This window comes from Nyctereutes procyonoides, unplaced genomic scaffold (genome assembly GCF_905146905.1).
Source record: "Nyctereutes procyonoides isolate TBG_1078 unplaced genomic scaffold, NYPRO_anot_genome, whole genome shotgun sequence".
Classification (NCBI taxonomy): domain Eukaryota; kingdom Metazoa; phylum Chordata; class Mammalia; order Carnivora; family Canidae; genus Nyctereutes; species Nyctereutes procyonoides.
The window spans coordinates 21,879,745-21,885,744 of record NW_026575117.1 but is presented as its reverse complement, the minus strand read 5'-3'; positions in this window follow the sequence as shown (position 1 = coordinate 21,885,744).

Genomic DNA, 6,000 nt, shown 5'->3' with positions numbered 1-6,000 from the left:
GCCTGCATCTCCCTCTGCCTGTGTCTCTCTCTCTCTCTCTCTCTCTCTCTCTCTCTCTCTCTCTCTCTGTGTGACTATCATAAATAAATAAAAATTCAAAAAAAATTATATATATATATATATATATATATATATATATATATATATAAAAGACTTGGTTGAAGGCAGCCCAGGTGGCTCAGCAGTTTAGCACTGCCTTCAGCCCAGGACATGATCCTAGAGACCCAGGATCGAGTCCCATGTCAGGCTCCCTGCATGGAGCCTGCTTCTCCCTCTGCCTGTCTCTCTCTCTCTCTCTCTCTCTCTCTCTCTCTATCATAAAAAATAAATAAACGAAAAAAAATAAAATGAGCTGATGTATGAAAAGCCCCTAGGACGGTCGCCCGTGTACAGGCACGGATAGCAAGCAGTAAGTATTTGTGACATTCAGTTTTTGAAAAACGACTTGGCCCTTGGGTAGGTAGGAGTGGATGGGGTTGGCTCAAGACTCAAGACAAACAGCATGGGGCAACTCAGACCATTCCATTTAAATCCATGAACATTTGTTGGATGCCTAAAATTCTCAGAGGCAGAGCTGAGGATCCCTATGGGAACGACTGTTTACCACTGTAAAATACATTTCAGTGACTGCCACAGGCAGCCTGTTAATGACCAACAGAAGATGCACTCCATAAACAAACAAACCTACCACTGTCTGCCTCCTGGAAAGTCTCTCCTTAAAAAAAAAAAAGAAAAAGAAAAAATCGGCCTTCTCTAAGGGAAGAGAATGCACAGCCCACCAGTGAAGCATTGAACAAGTTATCTCCTCCCTTTAGCTGTGTCACTCTACCCTTTCTTGAATTTGCGTCTGTGTAGTAAAGTGCAAACGTTAGATTCACCATTTTGACTATTTTTGAGTGTGTATAGTTCAATGGCGTTAAGAACACTTATATTGTCGTGCAACTCTCACCACCATCCAGCTCCAGAATATTTTCATCCGCCCACCTGAGGCTCCGTACCATTTTTTTTTTAAAGATTTTATTCATTCATTTATGAGAAACACCGAGAGAGGCAGAGACACAGGCAGAGGGAGAAGCAGGCCCCGTGCCAGGAGCCCGACATGGGACTCCATTCCGGGACCCCAGGATCACACCCTGGGCCAAAGGCGGCGCTGACCCGCTGAACCACCCGGGCATCCCCTAGGCTCTGTACCATTAGACAGTAATTCCTCACACCCTTTCTCCCCAGACTTTGGCATCCATCATTTTACTTTGTTTTTTTTTATGAATTTGACTACTCTAGGAACCTTATATAAGTAGAGTCATATAGTATTTATCCTTTCGTGTTGACTGATTTCACTTAGCATGTCTCCCGAGTTCATTCATGTTTTAGCACGTACCAAAATGTTTTACTTTTTAAGGGCCTGGATAATATTTCAATGTATGTATATACCCCTTTCTGTCTACCTATTTGACTGTCAGTGGACACTTGTGTGGTTTCCAGATTTTTGCAATTGTGAATAATGCTGCTATGATCTCTTTGAGCCCCTGCTTTGAATTCTTTGGGATATATTCCCAGAAGTGGAATTGCTACCCATACGGTCATATTGTTTTTAACTTTTTGAGGAAATCTCCATACTATTTTCCACATTAACCGCACCATTTTCATTCCCACGAACGGTGCACAAGGGTTCCAGTTACTCTACATCCTTGCCAACGCTTCTGGGTTTTTTGGTAGTAAGCATCCTTAATCTGGGTTTTTTGGTGGTAAGCATCCTTAATCTGGGTTTTTTGGTGGTAAGCATCCTTAATCTGGGTTTTTTGGTAGTAAGCATCCTTAATCTGGGTTTTTTGGCAGTAAGCATCCTTAATCAGCGTCTGAATATATTTTGACTAAGTGTATTGTCAAGCGAAAGATTGTCAAAATGCCAGTGCAGACAGAGACTGGGGCGGTGCAGTGATCATGAGTGACTTTGTTGGAGGTTGTTTTATGAGAGCAGATTGCTGTTATTTTAGGAAATACCTTTATTCAGTATTGTTAGATGAGGCAGAGATATTCTTGTTACTCACTTATTAGGTAATGAAAGGAACTGGCCATAGTCTGCATGTCTAGGCAGGTGAAAAGTTCAGGACAGGTCTTCCAGGCCTTGCCCTTCTAGTTTAGTTCAAGACCAACTGATAGCCTCTGAATTAAGGCCTCTTTCTCTTCCAGGGTGCGGGTCACACCCTCTCCTCACCTCAGCTTCAGCTAACATCTTCCCTCCATTTGTTTATTCATTGAATATTTCAACAAACACGGTCTCTTACAGAGAAAGTAACTGCAGATTTGAACTTCTAGTTTACTTTTTAATGGACAAGTACTAATTCTGCCTTCAGGAGCTCCAGCACTGTCTCTATGGCTACCAGAACCTGGAATGCAGTCTTTAAAGTCAATTCCTTCTTGTTCATCTCCAAAGGCTCTGCCCTAGGCACATGTCTCAGCCACAAGCAGTTTATTGGAAACCGAAGAAAGACGTCATATGATAGGCTACTTTAGAAGCAATGTCAGATAATGCTGAAAGGACGATATACATAATAACATTATAAAAACTATGAAAACAGGGCAGCCCCGGTAGTGCAGCGGTTTAGCGCTGCCTGCAGTCCAGGGTGTGATCCTGGAGTCCCGGGATCGAGTCCCACGTCAGGCTCCCTGCGTCTCTGGCTCTATCTCTCTCTCTGTGTCTTAAATAAATAAATAAATAAATAAATAAATAAATAAATAAATAAGTAAATAAGTAAGTAAGTAAGTAAGTAAATCTTTAAAAAAAAAAACTATGAAAACAAAAAAAGCTAAGAAGACAGAAAGGACAGTCATTCCTTCTCCCTGAAAATGAGATTTAATGGGCCTTTTTAAACTCAATGCTTGATTTCCCTATGATTTTAGTTATATTTTGGGAAGCAGCCTTTTACTTCTCTCCCTGTTTAAGACGCTGAGAAGTGGGCAATGCTGGCTGGCAGACTTATGACTCTTCCCTATCCCTAACAAAGATCTATCTCCAGGATGCCTAGGTGGCTCAGTGGTTAAGCATCTGCCTTTGGCCCAGGGTGAGATCCTGGAGTCCTGGGATTGAGTCCCACATCAGGCTCCCTCTGCCTCTGCCTCTTATGAATAAATAAAATCTTAAATAAAAACAAAAACAACAAAGATCTATTTCCTTCAAGGCTATGCTATAGTAGCTGGGAGATTTTTTTATTATTATTATTATTATTATTATTGGCTGGGAAATTTATAACAAATTTAGAGCACTTACTCTGTGCTGGGCACTTCTAGTTCTTTTTTTTTTTTTTTAAGATTTTATTTATTTATTCATGAGAGACAGAGAGAGGCAGAGACACAGGGAGAGGAAGAAGCAGGCTCCATGCAGGGAGCCCGATGTGGGACTCAATCCCAGGTCCCCAGGATCACACCCCAGGCTGCAGGCGGCACCTAACTGCTGCGCCACCGGGGCTGCCCTGGGCACTTCTAGTTCTGTGACCTCATGAAAGTCATCCAACCAGATCTAAAGACAGACACTACTTCTACTGACCACAGGAGCACAGAAAGCTGTCTCTGAAGACTGCCAAGAAGTTAAAGAAAACTTCTACCTCCAATCTGCTGACTTGCTGCCCCACCATATTCATAAGAAAGGGGGGGACAGAAAGGCTGTATGTCTGGTTCATCTTTCTACAACCCCAGAGGCTAAGTAGCTTTGGAGATAGGTAAGGAGGATATATCTTTGCCCTCAGATCACAGCCAGAAAAAGATTGGGCCACAGTCAATTAAAACGTTTAATCTCATTTTCTTGTGTATATGTCTTCTACTCCAGACTTCCTCTCTACATTAAAGAGTGGTAAGAGCTAACTAAGGTTAGGTGAATTTCTGTAAATAGAGGTTTTGAGTTGTGGGACTATAGGTGGATTGGATTTTTCTTCTTCATTTTCCTTCATGAGAAAAATTTTCATGATAAAAGCATTAAAAAATCTGTATACTCACTTAATAAATTACTTGTTGTTTTTTATCATACTGAACATTTGTTATATGGAAAAAATTCAAGGATGCCACCACCAAAAACACACACATAAGAAATGAGAAGAAGCAGTGTATTCTGTAGTAAAGAGTCATGTTCTGGAGTCACACTGGTTAAGGCTAAAAATCAGTTTGCCACTTGCTAGCTGTCTAACCTTAGGTAAAGGCTGAGTTTTTTGTGCCTCAGTTATTTTTTTTTTCAGTTTCCATATATATATATGTATATATGTCTGTGTGTGTGTATACACACACACACACACACACACACACACACCATAGGGTCATTGTGAAAATAATAATCCATGTGAAGTGCTTAGGGGAATACGTGGCTTATAGCAGCATCGGATATTAGCTACTGGCAGCAATAGTTGAAAATGGAGTGGATGTTAAAATCCCTGTACTTGCAAATAATGACTGACACTGAATTTGGGTGACATATCTTAGAAAGTAGAACTTGTTGATTAAGCATCTTAGGATATAGTGCTCTGCATGCTATTCAAACTGCACTTACTGGGGTCCCAAATTTAATATGGAAACATACAGGTCATATATATGAACATGATCTCAAAAGCTAACACAAACCAGAAGTTCTAAACCCCAAGAGGGTCAGTTTTGTTTCTATAAATGCTTGGACTGATTTTCTTTAAAGATATATTTTTTTTAATTTTTAAGTAGTCTCTACACCCAACATGGGGTTTGAACCCACAACTCTGAGATCAAGAGTTGCACACTCTATGGATGAGCCAGCCAGGAGCCCCTTAGGCTAATTTTCTAAAATAGGTTTTTCAGGTCAAATGTTTCCCAAAAACTTAAATGACAGGATGGAAATGGGAAATTTGAAGACTTACAGTTATGTCTTGACTTTATGACAAATTCAACCAGCTGTCTTTCAGGCAGTCACATTTTGAGACGCTGTTCCCTCAAACATAAATGTGAAGAACTGTTTGCTTTCTTATTTCAAAGATCATGTAAGAAGCATACACAACTCACAGATCCGAGGAAAGTGTTTATATCAAATTAGATATTAGTAGTCAGTGCTACATAGCTGCCCTTCTCACATCACGATAAATCATAAAATGCCTACCTTATCTCCTTGGTCTTCCTACCTACTTTCTCCTCTTTATTCTCTTTACTGTGTAGTTAGTTCCTAATCACATAGACTTTAAGTGCATACCAAATTTGAGTATGAAGAAAAGGTACCAAAACACTACCATCACAGGGCACCTAGGTGGCCCAGTTGGGCGTCTGACTCCTGATTTCGGCTCAGGTCATGATCTCAGGGTGGTCAGACTGAGCTCCATGTGGTGCTCCTCACTCAGCTGGGGGTCTGTTTGAGATTCTCTACTTCTTTCTCTGCTCCTCCCACTCCCCCACTCCATACTCTTTCTCTCTCAAATAAATAAATCTTTAAACAAAACACTACTACCACACAATGAAGTACTGCAAAGTGTAGGTGATAGTCAATTTGACTAGGCAACGTAGTGCCCAAATACCTGGTCAAAAATTACTCTGGGTGTTCCTGGATGAGATTAATACTTAAATCAGTTGACTGAGTAAAGCAGACCACCCTCTGCATTGTGGATGGGCCTCATCCAATCAGTTGAGGGCCTAAATAGAACACAAGGTTGACTCTCCCCTGAGTGAGAGAGAATTCTCCTGTGTGATGGCCTTCAAGCTGGAGTAGCAGCTCTTCCAGCCTACCGTCCTTGAGACTCGAACTGCAACATCAACTCTGCAATATGTTGGACTTGCCAGTTTCCATAACCGCACAAGACAATTCCTTCTTTCTAATAAATTCCTATATATATATATATATATATATATATATATATATATACATATCCCATTAGTTATGTTTTCCTAGAGAACCCTAATACAGAGCAATACTGTTATATACAGAAACTCTGCAAATGAAATTTAAGAGGATTCAACTTATGCTTGAAAGCCAGAGAGAAGGCAGGTAGATATATTCTCGAA